This window comes from Schistocerca piceifrons, chromosome 2 (genome assembly GCF_021461385.2).
Source record: "Schistocerca piceifrons isolate TAMUIC-IGC-003096 chromosome 2, iqSchPice1.1, whole genome shotgun sequence".
NCBI lineage: Eukaryota > Metazoa > Arthropoda > Insecta > Orthoptera > Acrididae > Schistocerca > Schistocerca piceifrons.
Genome location: NC_060139.1, coordinates 562,396,167 through 562,412,999, shown reverse-complemented (window position 1 = coordinate 562,412,999; position 16,833 = coordinate 562,396,167). Strand labels below are relative to the sequence as shown.

Genomic DNA, 16,833 nt, shown 5'->3' with positions numbered 1-16,833 from the left:
TATTATATTACATTACTCAAATGACCACAAAAACTTTATTATAATTGCATTAATCTCAAACTTCCAAAAAATGTAGAAATAAATAAGAAATTTAAAAAATAAGAAAAGGACAGATGCACTGCACATGCAACAGGCTATATAAGAAAGCTACAAGTCTCCTATTGAATGTGGTTTTTATTCATTATGATTGCAAAACAAACTTAAATACAAATATATAATTTTTCATTAATGTGACTTGTGATGTTGAACTTTTTTGGATATGTCGTCTATATCTGCGTCGCTTGGGCTGCATGCAAGCCTCATTGCGTCTTCTAAATGACTGGAAAACCGATTACGATATTTATTTTTCAGGTACTTCATTTTTGAAAATGAACCTTCACAAAGATAGGTTGAAGGAAATAGCGTTAAAATGAACTGTGCACAGTCTCGTAAATTTTTATATTTGTTAGGCACACATTTCCAAAGTTCAGTGTGCTGTTGTGTTTCACGATGTTCTATAAACAGACTTTAAGCTGTGTGTCATGCTGAAATTCGTTTATTTCATTAAGCAAATTAGCTTTAGGAAATCCAAATTAGCAGAATAATTTGAGATCATGTCCAACATGCAAAGGGTTCTCTACGTGAAGGAAACAGCTCCGAATATTTCTAACATCTCCAAATATGTTTTTTTTTCTTCCAAAACGTCGTCCAAATATTTTTTCATGTTTTGGTAAATAGTTTCGGCGATAGTGAAGCCAGATCTGAGCATAGCAACAGTTCGAAAATTAGAGGGATCTTTTACTTAGAGTTCATTTATATATAATTGCAGCTTGGCTTCAAATGTAAATATTTTGTTAGTCATTTGCCCAGTTATCTTGTTTGGTCCTTGTACTTCCAAGTTAAGTGTGTTGAATTTTTATGTAGTATCAGTCAAAAAAGCTGTAAGTATCCACCATTCATCGTCAAGTTAAGGATAATTTTTATCACTTTGTTGTAAGAATAAAATAATTTCAGATTTCAAATTGACAAACCGTTCCAGCACTTTTCCTTTGCTTAGCCATCTGGCAGCAGTATGTAGGAGAACATCACTGTAACAAGCTTGCAATTCTTGCAGAAGTTCTTTAAATTTTGGGGCGATTAAGTCCACGGGCACGAATGAAATTTATAATGCTTATAACGGTTTGAATAACATTCTTCCATCTGGTATTTGAAATTTGGCATGCCAAACTTTCTTCAGTAAGCAGTGAATGGAGAGTAAATTTGACAAATTCCATTCCTTCTTAATCAGTGCTATCAAACCATTGTTGACGCCCGTCATTGACGGACAACCATCTGTACATTCTGATATTAATTTGCTCATAGATAAGTAATTTTTTTACAAATTCTTTAATTTTATCTGTTGTGACTTGGCAAGACAGCCAAGCCACTATGAGAGGAAGCCGAAAGGCACGCGTTAAAGCTCACGCAGGCTGGCGTGAGGTCTGGAACAGGACACGGAAATGAACTAGCAAAAATAGTACGTAGCTTCTGGAATACTTAACTTTAATCCATAATTGGTGAACATCGGTCTGACGGTACATGCATCACAAGATAAATAGCAATTGATAATGGCGCCTTGCTAGGTCGTAGCAAATGACGCAGCTGAAGGCTATGCTAACTATCGTCTCGGCAAATGAGAGCGTAATTTGTCAGTGAACCATCGCTAGCAAAGTCGGCTGTACAACTGGGGCGAATGCTAGGAAGTCTCTCTAGACCTGCCGTGTGGTGGCGCTCGGTCTGCAATCACTGACAGTGGCGACACGCGGTTCCGACGTATACTACCGGACCGCGGCCGATTTAAAGGCTACCACCTAGCAAGTGTGGTGTCTGGCGGTGACACCACAGTATTCACAAAATCGCATCCTTTTGTGTGACCCTTCATGGTTATAATTGCTAAAAAATCTTCCTCCATTACCCCATCATTTGTGCAGTAACGCACAAGTAATGAAAACTGAGCCATCGAAGCTTAATCTGTACTGGACTCACATGCAAGGCTGAAGTGTTTGCATAGTTTGACTTTATTAATTCCTGCCTCAAACAAATATTTTGAAATACCTTCTATACGACGTCGACAGGTAGATTCTGAAAGTTTGAGCTTATTTATTTCAGCGGATATTTGTTTACTGTTGGAGAAATTTTGAAACAAAGTTTCAGAAACAATCATCATACATTGGTTCACTAATTCAGCATCAGTGAAAGCTTTCGTATTTTTTGCCAGAATATTACATACTTGGTATGATGCTCCTGTCACAGCCTCACATTGCCCAACTTTTGTTGACGACGAATGGTAGATTTTAGATGAGCAATTTTTTCCTTTCTTTCATTTGAATTCAAAGGAAAAGCTACTGTAAATGAATTGTGCTTACTTGTGTAGTGGCGAAATAAATTGTATCTCCTCAGTCCCACAATCGTATCCCGGCATATTAAGCAAGTAGCGGTACCTTCTTTGTGTCCACTTACAAGACAAAACCTTTCTTCCCATATTTATTGGACACTTCTTTTCTCTTCACATATTTTCCTCTTAGTCATTGTTCTTGAGGGTACATCAGACATTATTTATTCCACTAATAATTATATCACCAAATATGAGCAAAAATAAACTCAATACGCGACCGACAAAAGCTCAGGGGCACCGAAACTTAGTTCACGACTGACAGACTGACAAGACAAAGCTAACAATGAGGCGGCTGTGGGACAAACGAGCCGACAAACGAGTGGCCGTGGGCATAAGGCGCGTTTGACGTACATCTCACGTTGTTGGCTAGCAGGCTGCTCACGCCTTTAGCGCTGCTGAACACCGGCAAGTGGCGCATTAAATGAAAGTGGTGGATGGTTTTCAGTTACCTAATCACTTCCCCAACTTGAATCACAATTCTACGCAGTTTCTGTAAACAAAACACCGCTACGCCAGACAACTAGATAACTAATGCTACCCGTGCGAAGCCGAGGAGGGTCGAGGGCAGCACGAAAACATGATCTGGGCCGCATGCGGCTCGCGGGCCGCAGTTTGACGACCACTGATTTATAGGTTTGGCCCACGAAACTCACCATTCTTCCATTAAATGCCTGTGACCCAAGCCATGTTTAGACCTTGCGAGATCCCCTCGCTTCTAAACTGATACTGTTATTACTCAGCTTAGCCGCGAGTCCGTAGAGGGTGGTATATGTGACGCACAGTATAACTGGTCAGCATTTCCACCCGGAATTTGCGAATGTAAGTCGGACCTTCCTTGATCCGCCTTGGTGGGTCGTGTCGTCGGATTTCTTCATACCTGGGCGCGGTACAGCTCTCGTAAATGTCGTCCCGTGCAGATTCTTCATTGGCACATTAGATGTTTCTGTCGGTGGAAGCTAATTATCTGAAACTGCTGTCGATCAACTTTGGGGTATCTATTTTTTCGAAATTAACATTCAGAATACCGTAATATCACTTCTATTCCTATTAGATCAATAATGTGAAACACTCGTGTCACAAACTACTCGTAACCGAGAGCATGACTACCATCGAACAAGACAGGAAGAGCTCTTAACGCCGACTGCCGACTGGCGCGCAGTCCATATCTCTTACTAGTTTCGTCACAGTTCGTGGGTTTCCAATCAAGTTCGTACTTACTAAGATACGCATTTGTGAATGAACGGGTGTGAATTTTAACGAGGCAAAATTATGATAAATAGTTTTAAATATCCAGAGGCTCCTCCAAGTATTCATGTTGTCATAAATGACTTTAATTATTAAATATAAATGAACAAAATCGGTGACTTTGGCGCCAAGATGGCGGTGCTTCCCGTCATGTATATTTCCCAGGCCGACGCTTGTTGCTGTGGTCCAGCGCCGAGCCCCACCCCACTAAGCGCGACATGGGGTCGCTTCGTCACCTACCAAGCCAGCGTGGGAAATGCTCTCCGATTCATGGCCGGCTACGGACTACAGCACTTCCTAACTATCGTGAATACATCAATAAGAGACAATAATCTATTAAAACTGGTAAAAATGTCTTCGTCACGTAAGAGGCACCTTACAACCTACGAAAATAAGTTATGAAAACAAAAAGAACGGCAAATAACATCAGAACGAATGCCGCGCTGTGCTTGAAAGACTGGAGGCGCCAGTGTTTACTAGGCCCCTAACCACTATCCCATTGGGTCACCGTGCTAACGGCACGGCTGCCGTGTGTCGTTCGAACGGCAACGGTCCGTACCGCGTATATGCGAAAACCGCCATATGGCTTTCCGTGCCACGACCGTGTACATTCTGCCGTATCGATGGCTGCCCGACAAGTGTAAAATGTCAGTTCTCTGTGAAAGTCAGCGTGTAGCAAGGAGAACTGCCGCAGTCCCAACTGGTGAAGTTCGCTTACTGGATCGTTCGTACTGTCAGCGATGGACAACTCCTCGAAGTGTTCTTAATCTGGTAGTAGACAGGTGTACGACGAGTACTCAACCCTGCGTGAATATCAGACTATATAGACGTGTCTAGGCGACGACAATTCTATGTGGGGTGCAAAGCCGTCGCCCGAAGGGCCCGCTCGCACCGTCGCCACAGGCTGTCGACCGCGGCTAACGCGGTTTCTAGCGTTTTGGGAAATGTGCCCCCCCTTCCCCCAACATTCCCACACAATAGGCACAGACCCAAGACTGATTTCATTAATTGGGAAGAAACAGTCAGGTACGCGAATTATTTAAAAATATCTACAGCTGTTGTGATAGTCAAAAGAACTGGGGCTTTTATACGAATATAACTGGATGAGCTATTGTACATTACTAATATTTGACGCAGAACCTAACATTCGTAAATCAGACGAATAAGTAACAAACATTAAATTAGTACTGAAGACTGAGAAACAAGAGAAACCACTCTTCACTTCCAAACAGAAGCAAGTAGTAAGACATCGAACTTTCTGCCAGCTGATTACTGATCTTTGGTTGGAAAGACGGATATCGTCATGTCGAATCCTCATCTTGAGACGTATTTCAGTAGGTTCACGCCTTCAGTAGGCATAAGCAGAATACCCGTATGCTGTTAGGTTGTTAATGAGGCAACCCTCTTTACATTGGTTCAGTGCCAGTATTACTCACTCTCCACGATGCTTTCACTCCTTGGACCTGTGACACACAACTGGAAAAAGCTTGCGAACTAATAGGCTACTGGCGTCATATCTCGAATTTTCAAGGTCGACTCACACTGGACGCAATGGAACGGAACATCGGAACACTCCACAATGCGTTTCAAAAAGCGGCATTCACACAAACCGTCAGTGGAATGGAACATCGACGTCAAGGATGCCCGGAAGAATCTTTTGTATTGCCTTTAACACTCTGGCGCATAGTGTCCACTACAGTGGACAGCTGTTAATGGTCGCTTCTTTGACGTTTTCAATCAGTTCTGAGGCTGCAAATGTACACCGTTCACTGCAGTAGGCACTCCCTACTGGTGATGTGTCCTGCATGCATTTGCGGCCTCATGACTGATTGAAACCGCTAGAGCAGGGCTTCCCAACCTTTTCAGCTGGCGGACCCCTAGTCAGTCAAGAGCACAGTAACTTTAAATTTCAGACCGAAGCCCATGGGAACTGAAAGCTTCTTAATGCAAGTGCCATGTTCCCAATGACCCCCCCCCCCCCCCCCCCACCATGCCCAATAGTCTTTGGTTTAGAGATGAATGAAAACAACTTGAAGGTCAAAAATCGACTTATGAAATACGTAGTGCACTGACGAAGCCAAGTTTAACATTTAATGATGCCAGCAGCCGCATACGTACCACCGAGCGCTGTGATTGGTCGACAAAGCTCGCTCCGCGTATGCGTAAAAGGTTTCAGCGCATCTGGCGCCGTGAGCCGGCGCACAAAACGACCCTCGTATTGTTGCGAAACAGTCGATCAGAGAAGCCGCATTCTCCGGCACTAAACTGTGCATGCGTTCTCACTTAGGAACCGCAAAGGCTGCTAGGGAAGACGATCTGAAGTACACAAGTTTTTCACAGGAAACAAAAAATAGTGATGAATTTGATTTTCACATTTTTATCCAATAATTTTACTCATTATTTTACACGATTTGGTGAAGGGTGGCCGCGGATCCCCTAGAAAGAGCCGGCGGACCCCTAAGGGGTCCGCGGACCACACGCTGGGAAACTCTGCGCTAGAGAATTGACCAATTAATAGTTGTCCACTGCAGTGAAATTTACGCACCACAGAGTTAAGTATATACTAGAGCAGATAATGTCAATGTACTGAAATGTCCAACGACACTTCTCGTGTTCTTTCAGTTGTCAGCAGTGTGAAAAATTTACCGTACAACCTTTATGAACATTCGTTATGAAGTTTTCTTTGGTTATCAGTAAACTGTATCATTGCTACTTCCAAAATTCCTACGCTATAGTAGTACTTGTCGTATACTAAACCTGGCTTTCACTGTTGGGCTTTAAGCAAACTGATGTGTTTGACTCGCTTTTTGTATCATGCCTTGGGCGATTCCTCCAACGCCCCTAACAGCTAGTGACTGGTGTAGATAACAGAGTCCTCTGTTTGGTTTTCTTTCAGAAAAATCAAGAGCTAGAAGTGATGGTTCGTTACGAGGAGAGAGCACCGGAGGAGGAGCGTCGCGTGCCGGGCGCGGCGCCAGCGTAAACAACGCGACGCTACTGGGCGCTTGCTGGCGGTCCCGGTGGGGGCAGTTGTATCGCCGACGGTCCCTGCCGCTGCGGCGGCCACGTCAGTTGTGGCGCGCACGCTGCCGACGCAGGACGCCGACCACGTGCGAGCCAGAACCGGCGGCGGGACACAGCAAGGTCGGCTGCTAGCGCTAACGCTGGTGTGTGTGTGTGTGTGTGTGTGTGTGTGTGTGTGTGTGTGTGTTTTACAGAAGTCGGTCCGCTTGTCACCTCCGTGCACGAATCAGGTGCACATTTAAGATTCAGCTTAAGATTCACTGTTCGGTTTTCTTGGGACACAGAGCATCCGCAAACATCAGCAATATTTTTATTGGAACGGAGCACCTGTATCACCAAAATTTCTCCACTTCCGGTCTCGGCACTCGGGCCGTTTCCTAGTATTCGCAACTGAAGAGCGCTCTCTGGCGCACTCCAAGTGGCAGAGATCCTCCTGTTCTTTAGTTCTGAACGCTTTGAAATGGCCTGACGGCCGAGACCGATAGTGGAGAAATTTTGGTGGTACTGATGCTTATTTTCAATTAAGAACTGATTCCTTAACTAACTTGCCAGTGTCTTGAACCATAGACGTTAGTAACGTACTTAATTGCTTTTACTAACGTGATTGCCTGCAAACGAATTACACATATTCATTACTATGGTAGTAAATAGCAACTTCTGTTTTTTTATTTTTTTTAGACAAAAGCGAAAACTTGACATTAAGAAGGTGATTTAGTATTACCCATTGCTTCAGCGTCTGCGTTAAAATTTGCTTGTCAGTTTTAACAAATTCAGAGTTTTCCCCCCAATCGGATAAGTTATGTGCGAGCAATGTGTTACAGCTGACAGAAAGCAATGTGCACCCGTTCGATGGAAGTCACATGGCGAATTTGAAGCCATCAGACGAGATTAGATTCTGGGTCCCATCTTGTTCCTGATATACATAAATGATCTTCATCTTGCTTATTCAGAAGAGGCAAATTTTGTACTTTCTGCAGATGATAAAAGTATTGGAATAAAAATAGTACCGGTCACCTTATTGAAAAGGCAGCTAATGAAATATCCGAAAACACAACAGATAGTTCAAGGTAAATGAAGTATCACTGAATGTTGACAAGTAGTACATACAGTCCAGTACTACTTATAGAAATCCACAAGGGATAAAAGTAAGTTTCTCAAACGATGAAGTACAGCACATAGTAACTGTTAAGTTTTAGTACCCTAGATAGATCACAACCTCAATTGGAAAATCCACACCTAGAATTAATGAATCGCCTGGATAAGAAGTATATCTTGTATTAATTCAAGAGTATCTTGCAGAGAGCTCTTGAAAAAACTGGATCTTTTGGATCTGGTATTTGCCTGTAGGTCATACCGTGATTTCCACCTCTGCTGTATGTGAAAGACTTAAGTTTGCACCTTGATTCTTACTTACTAAAAAGGTCTTTTTCCATAACTGCCTGACAGTCCGTCGCCACGGGTCGGAGGAAGGCAAGAACATCATTCTCTTCCGCCCCTCGTGTTGTAATTAAGGACGCCGTTATCGACGAGACGGGAAAGTCTAATTTTCTTCCATTCTGTACGAACATGTTTTGAAAACTACTATATTGTGGAACTGCCTTTGACTCGTCATCACTGTAGCTGGAACAACGTTGCTCGAATAGTAAGAGCTTACAATTTTATTCGCCACAAAGCATAAGTATTGAGAACGTTTGGCACTTATCGAAGAGTTTGCTGTAGCAGAGGTTGCTTTTCTAATGTCTCTCTCAAATACGTAAAGCTTGTTTTGGATCGACGTTATCGGAGCTGCTTCAGTAGGGGACCGTCAGTCTGTACAGTGGCCAAGAAAAAACTGGAAGTGAAGGGTGATCCGGAGATGCTGATTTACTTTTTGTACTGTTTCCCGCAGTTGCTTCCAGCGAATGCCGGAACTATTCCTTTGACGAGATTCCAAGCTATTCCCTTCCCCACGACGGCCCACATTTGTTGGTGCTCTCCCTCGCTAACCCTACGCGTTTGATTCCTCTGCAGGTAGTATGGCAAATGGATGTCTTTGCATCATACAGCTTATTTTGGAAGTGACTAGAGCCACCGTCTACCATTCAAATTTATCGCTTGCTAACTTTCAGATTTTCCGGTCGGCCTTCATGAGTGTGCCGAATGGAACCGAGGCCGTTCAGTGCAGACTTGTACAGCAGTGAGTAACGGTTGTTATCTGGTAGGGTATTCACTGCAATTTACGCATGATTTCCGTTGTTTTTCCCGTTTTGTTATTGCATTTGAGAAACCATCTCCTAGCCAACTGTGCATCGACCAATTCAGTACGGCCTTGCATCAGTTGTCATAAACTTTGTTACAAACGTGCAGTTTACCACCATGACGCCCCCCTAAGTTATACGTACGAAGGAGGGGCTTCAGAACGTAGGTTACACGTCTCGTCCCACGCCAAGACCATTGCGCATCAAGAGGCGAATTGTCAGAAGAGAGTACGCTATAGGTTTCCCGCAGACCTAGTTCTCCTGTAGTACGGATAACAGGTGCACCACAGTATGGGAGGGAAATGGAGTGGCAGCTGGAAACGTGCTCCAAAGTGGAAGTATGTGAGACTGTACGATTCTTGTGGGCAAACCGTCTAAATTACACACTGGTTCACCGTGTAATTCTGGCAGTATATATACCAAACGCATGGTGCCAACAATTTTACAAAGGCCGCGCAGACCTATAAGGCCATAGACATCGACCACGGACAACAGTGTTCTGGCGGTCGAGGAACTGCATCGTAGCAGTCGCAGATTTTTCAACGATGAGGACGTCCACGCGGAGTGGATCTCTGTCGTCGAAAAACTGAAAGATTGGTAGAACGTTTGGAGTCTTTGTTTAAGACGACTCGTTGACTATGTTGAAAACATGCCGTGGTGTATCTGCCTCACTTTTGAGTGTATTCCAGCATTGAATATTGCCTGTCACAACGATCTGTAAACTGTAACTTGCTTTTTTAGTCCGCTCATATATTATGGCCTAATTTATAAGACAAAAACATGTGACGGTCGAAAGAGCTAGTGTGAAATTTTTTAAATAAAAAGTCTTCTGTTTCACTGTCTTACGTACGACTAAATCGACAATGGTACAGTAATCAGCCTTTATTGAAATTCGTGGCCACGTATCAATCCTATATTCTTTCGAGCCTAAGATGGAAGGGAAAGTTATATCTGCAAAAGCGTGATTTTTCTCCGTGTTTTAACCGTTCTTTTCTGTAACGGTGTTAAAGAAGAGGTGGGAACCTGCCCAGCAATTACCTAGAGCAGGTTTCTCCAAAATGTGTTCCAAAGAAGTGAATAAGTGCTCCGCGAAAAACTATTAATAACGTGATGTATTCTCCGACATTTTGAGGATAACAATTATTTTTTAAAATTACACGGTAATTCTAAATGATGGACCAATTTTTAAAAATTCGTATGTATCCAAGTACAAATCCAAAATGAACAAGCTTTATACCAATGAAAAGAGGAAGTTTTTTTGTTTTTGGCGGGCAGCGGCGGGCGGTGATGGTTTCAGAAGCGGCCGGTAGAGTTCGCGCGGCAATTGGGCCGTCTAGAGAGCCTGTCAGTTGAGTGAAATGGCGACTTTGAAGCACAAGGTTTTTTGCATTCTTGAGTTCCCGAAAAGTGAGTTACACATTGCAGCGCAGCGGGCATTTTGTACCAAATTCGGTATTCAACCACCAACTCGCAAAATGTTTAAGAAATTTACATAGACTGGGAATGTGTGCAAAGGAAAAAGCACAGGTCGACCGCGTGTGCCAGAGGATGATGTCCGACGGATTCATGAAAGTTTTGTGCGCAGTCCCAATAAGTCTACCAATAGAACAAGCCGAGAACTTTGAATACCCCAACCAACTGTATGGAAAGTTCTGAGACGACGTTTGCTGCAAAAATGATTTAATAATGAACTAATCAATGATTAAAACAAGTTTTTCTCGCATCGAAAAATTTTGTTTATTTAACAATAAATCAGTTGTTTCCTCAAAGTACTAGGATTCTCAAAGTCAGAGGAATAATTTGGAAATCACTGACCTGGGGAGTTGTGGGAGACTAAACTGTCGTTAATCAAGCGTGAAGGTATGATCAGCAGCTGGCTCACCTCTCTTTGTCGCAGCTGAGTGTTTCGTTGCACAATGTTGTCGACTGAAGATCTCTCTCGGGTATTAACATCCATAGTCATTTCTTTCACTCTCACTACCCAGTATAAACATGAAGACTTCTATAATATTGGACTTGGGGCTTGGGAATTTTCAGCCAAATGATTATTTTCCCCGTGAGTCGCAGATCTAAAGAACATTCCTCTGTTCTAATTTGCGTGTAGTTCTGTTTCGAGGGAAACTCCGTTCGGGCGAAAACCGATAAAAGATACTACTAACATTAATCGTGATGTTTTATTTCTAAAGAAAGGGCATAGTGCCATATTACTTAATTCCAGTAAGCGGTCTGCTTTTTATAGACATTGGATGAATCTACGTAAACAATCGTTTCTTCACATGAAATCATTAATATTGTGTAATACATCAGACGGCGTCCTTCTTACGTCCTCAGTGAAAAATTCGCTTTGAACATCTACAGTTTTTGTGTGTGAAGTTTGTGGCTTCTGCACCTGGCCGGTCACAGTTCTATAGTACTCGCCATAGTTTTTAGAGTCTTTAGGTTTGGCTCCGTCTGTCTCGTTCTTAGGCGCTTGCATGGTTTGTAATCAACAGGTCAGTTCTCCTCCTTTTCCTCCTACCCTATTCAAGCTGTGTATCCAATGTGATTTATAATCACCCGTGTCACTTCTACATTCACAGGGAGGAAATAACCAGCTTCGAATAAAGAATATTATTAAAAAAAACTGTCTGAAAACAAGAATTCAGTAATCAGCCTGTATGATGTTTACTGGCTGTCTTGAAACGCTTTGCTAATTGTGATGATTTCACACTGTTTTATTTCTTCACTTTTTATTTTGTTGAACTGGAATTTATATGTGTAATAATGCCACTCAATAGACAGTACATTTTTTAGAGAGACAGCAGTCCTCTTTAACTTGTATCACATTCATTTAGAAATTTGTTTCCGTTTATTAGGTAGGTAAGAAGGAACTGCCATTGGTGATTTTAATTTGATTTAGTTTACTCCAAAACTAGCCATATTATACCGTTTCTTCACTCTCCTACGAGTGGTCTTGGCAGAACCCACGCGCTTTTAGCAGTTTGTGGCGCATTAATTAAATCGCGCGACGTATGCCGCCTCCTACTGGTTGAGAAAGTCTTTATAGGTGTACCCAGATCAATTCTGGTTACTGCTACATCTGTAAATGTCTTGATAAAGGACGCCAGCCTCGAGTTACCCGGAGAGACACTGTTAAAAACTATTATCGCTCTACGTTGATGGAAATAAGCTTTGTAACGAAATAACTGCTCTTAGAAACATTTCAAGCTCAGAGCACGGCCCTAACAAAAATTCACCGCTAACAGTTAACACATTGCCTCGAACTGGTTCCTTGCGACTTCCACATACAATGCACAAATACAAAGACTGGATAGCAATTAAGATGTAACGGACAGGAAATCGCACCAATCGAGTTTTTACGGAAATAATGCGGTCTGTTAAGCATCGACAAGTCTGGTTCTTCGTCTAACATCTCACCTGTTAGCTCCCAGATCAAATGTAAAAGTGCTGCTGTAAAATCAGACACCAACGCTAGAAAAATGAAAATCAAAACTCGTGTTGAAAGCTCCCGTCCTGTTCCCGCTAGACTTGTTTGCTTCCATCTTACAGGACCCACAACCATCTTCCAGATTTCACGAGTTCCAAGGAAATCACCTTAATTGTTAAACTTTGTGTTTCACCCACTCAGCACTGTTACGGTATAAAGACTGGCTTGTTTCTCGTTCAGAGGCAGTCTCTAGGTTCAGCCTCCTCAGCAGCTGATAGCCTAATCATTTTCTATTTAATAATGTATCAGTCAGAGGCAGCCTGAGAAAATCACTCGAAGAATTTTGCGAAATCCATAATCTGCTTGCGCGAGCGAGAACTACTTAATTGAAGAAAATATAAATAATGTAATTGTTTGTAAATTAAAGGTGACTGCGTACGAGTTCCTTGTTTAAAAAAGTGTCGTCACGTAGTAACCATAGAGCAAGTGTTAATTTTTGCTACAAATATTTACTGATCTTTGGGTTGGTCGACCTCGTATAGTTATTATATACACATTTCGTAAGTTTTACCTTGCGAACGTTCTGCCTGTGTTGGGCGCGGTATACAGCGCTAATCAATCATGAAAATGCCGATAGGAACTAATTTGCTGTGAAGAGTTGATTACATCGACCAAAATGCGCGCCAGTGTTGTTTCCTGTTCAGGAAATTGCTGTACTTGCGACGAAGCCACTTACAGATTTTTTTATTTTTTATATTGGAAATAAAGGGTATGTCACATTGGGAGTTCTTCCACACGTCTGCTTCGCCGCTGTTACTAAACTAAATCTGCACATGGGCCACGGCAGGGACAAATCTCAAAGAATGATCTGCAGATTCAAAATTTAAAAAAAGGTCAAATAGCAAAGTTACATGTTTCTGTGTGTACATTGATACTTTGATTTTATTTTATAATCTAAAGAAACACACTTTCACTCACACCAGAGAATTTCGTCGAAAGTCCATTAAGCCACAGAAATAGTTTACAATTCGTCTTAGACGCAAAATTAATGGACGCTTACTCGCACTAGTAGAAGAACGTAGCTCAATACAATATATTAGCAATTTAACTTTAGAAAAAGATATTACCACAAAATTCATTTGCATCTTAATGCAAAGATGCACCATGACCTGTTTCGGACCTGCAAAATCGATCTTCTGGTGGTATTTTTTGACAGACTTAAAATCTTGTGTTAGGATCTCTTCGTTGTGTCATGCACGAAGATCCACAGAATCTTCACGTGCTTCCTTGTTTGTCTTAGGGCTTGACGTAACTAATACGTCGCAGTGCAAGTTTCATCAATGAAGCTAGTAAACACAGCCTAAAGATTGTTTTCAGGGCCGAAACAAGTAACTGTGTCTCAAGCGGAATGCGCATGGTAATAATCGCTATATTTTATGATGTTACTCAGTATGTGACAACAATATAACTTGACAATCCGATTGTGTTTGGTGGCATTTATAGGTAGAGGAGTGGGGGTGATCAGGAAAACTATTGCACGGTTGTGGCAGTGTTGCTTTAATAGTCTGTAATAGTTTACAACCCACGCGACTCATTTCCGCAGACTACCTGCGGGGGAGTCCGTCGGGTATTTTGTTTACACACAATCTAACAAGCTCTGAGGGCTGACACTAATACCAAACTTGTTCTTTTGTAATATCCCGTTCTTGACAAGCGGCATTCACTGAAACTGATACTTAGCGTGCTAATGTAGTGGCTTGGTTCCTGATTAAAACAGTATTGGGATGTCAGCACAATTGACTGGGACAGATGTGAAATAGTGCTAATACATCGTCGCCAGATTGGTAATACATAGAAATAACTGACTGAATCGATGATGAGTTGGCCAGATAATTGTTAAACTGAATATTTAATTAGCCACCAGCTTGACAAATTTGATTGTGTACGCTGTGAGCATTTCTGTGACGGCAAGTGAATTCAGACGACAGTGGGCCAATATTCATAATGGTTGCCGCGAACATTTTTCGGTGACGGAAGTGTTGCCATTTCTTGTACTTAAAGATGAGTGTGGTTAGGATACTCCTGTCTTCCAAGATGAGATGACCACACCCAAGTTCACAGGGCTGCACGCATACGCTCTTGGTTTGACCAACAGTCTGGCACCCTGTCGCATCTTGACTGGTCCACTAAACCACTGGATCTTAATCACACAGAAAAACTGTCTGCTACTGTTTCGAATAGTGGCTTCAGCTGGATATGACGTACCTAAAGAAACTTGTGGGCTCTCTTCCTCGTCGACGATATTGCGCCGTGGTGGTGTGGCGTATCCTAGGGGTGAGTGCATAAGTGCATACGATGTATGTACTTCCCCTGACACTGTGCGCACAGGAGGCAAGATATCAATTCAGTTGTATGACAAAATCATCCATACGGTGAGAGTTTCGGAATGGTTCCGAAAATGTAATGGATCAGTTTGTACTTTTTATCGGCAAAGAATTCGAAGCCTCATACATGGCAGTGCAAGATATGATGTGATGCGTTATCTTCCTTTTCTCTCGAGTTTGTCGAGATACGAGACCTGTTCGTTGTGTGCTCTTTCGTAGGTTGTATCAATTTTGTTAACTATTATGCTGTCCGGACACGGAGAGACTGCAAAAGAACGCAACGGGCAGGCGACCTGCACCGACAACTGGTTGCCAACTAGCTGGCAAAGCAGTTCCGCACACGGAGCAACTCAGAAATGAAAAACTCCGGTTGCAAGCGTAGAGGAGAGCATCTTCTCCTTATACTCGGCATGTCGACAACAGGTTCAAGCTCAGAGGAAGATGTTTTCTGTTTAATAAGAAAACAAAGAAAATTCCGGATTTATTAGTACATCCAAAGGAACGTAAACAACATGCTGCAAGTAACAGCCAAGGAGGTGTAACAGACGTACTCGAATTTCATAGTTTTTATAGAACGACTAAACAGTGCTACAGTGATTTGGTGCCGTTGATTTCTTGCACCACAACACATCATGACCTTAATTCTGAAAAACTAAATATCTTGAGATTTATATGCATGGAAATATGGTGCTGGAGCTTTGTGGTCGTTAATTCATTTACATGTGAACACCAATATATTTATACGTATCGGACATTGTGACATTTCACTGTTCGCTTCAATTTGACTGTGTAATTTTGCAGAACGGAAAAGGCTGCTAGTCTCACAAAATACTGTCGACGTGTTTTACAATCATTTTTTGTACATCTGGGTCCATTGGCGTACCGGGAATCTTATTTTAAACAATAGACGTACAGTATTCTAGACATGTAATTCGAAATTTTTTCCCCTTCCCATACCAGTTTCTCTGTCAAATCTCTCTTTCGGTAGTCTGGGAGCTTGCAGTTGTATCAAATGGGATGGTTGTCGAGTGGCAGTACAAAGCAGATGTTCACAAACGGCTCGTTCATCTTCAAATTAAACCAATACAGAGCTGTGTTCGGTGACCGACGCAACTCAAATCGCTTGGCAACGCGGGCGCCGATTCGGTAGCAACTGGTTGGCAACGCGTTGCAAGCGATTGACTGGTGATAACTCTGCACTCGCACTGTTTGCAGATCCCTGTTTAACTACACTCTGTCTGCAGAGCCCTATTTAACTACAAAGGAAGTGATTCGCTGCAGACACGTTACCAACTCCCGTCGGCAACTAGTGGCTTTCGAGTCGCTCCGTGTGCGGATGGCATTAGTAATATCGGGCAGCTGCATGCATTGGGCAATGAAAGATCGTACATGTGATGGAAGTTGGAATAAAAAAATTCAGCTGAGACTCCCTCACGAGGAGAAAGGTTTGTATTTGGGGATGCCGTGGTTTGCCTGAATCGCGTACGGTGAATGGTTACATGATTCCGTAAAGAAATCCACGGCCTGTTTCATGCTTTGCTCTTGTCGATTCCAAGCTTGTCTTCCGTCTCGAGCGGCTCTGTTGTCGATCTCGATTCTTCAACTGATTCTGTAATGTACCAGGGAGAAAGTCTTGCATTTAAATTCAGATAGCGTTATTCGCCCCCACTTGCCTTATAAGGGTACTCTCAGATACGACTGGCGCATAGAATCGATGTTAGTATTTCTATCGCAAATGGCAGCACAATGTTTTGTAACAAAGTAGCAGTCCAGTGTTATGGATGGTGGGGGAAACGATCCGGGCGCTTAACGGACTGAAAGAAGGTACGACACAAGATAATCTTGTCACGTGCGTGACATTATCTATTTGTAAAATCCCCATAATTCTAGGTTTCTGTAAAAACTTCCGGTGACGAAGTGACTACACGAATTCATCACTAGTAGCCCGTCCCTGACTACTGCTGCAGTTTTAATGGCTGAAGAATTCACAAACTAGTTACCGAAACGGAGAATCCAAATGGTCAGTTAGTCTTATTCTCTTCAGAGATTCTGCAGCACCATACACTATGCAAAAAATTGCAAGTTCTCAACATTTGAGTGGTT

The 16,833-nt window shown here is 42.5% G+C and overlaps 1 protein-coding gene across 1 annotated transcript in view; it reads left to right on the top strand.

Annotated features, from left to right (window-relative positions):
- LOC124774905 (glycerol kinase-like) overlaps positions 1 to 16,833 on the top strand; it is a gene marked incomplete in the record, with an annotated part of 266,395 nt that overhangs the window by 82,051 nt on the left and 167,511 nt on the right. The window contains 1 exon segment of the mRNA XM_047249576.1: positions 6,555 to 6,802.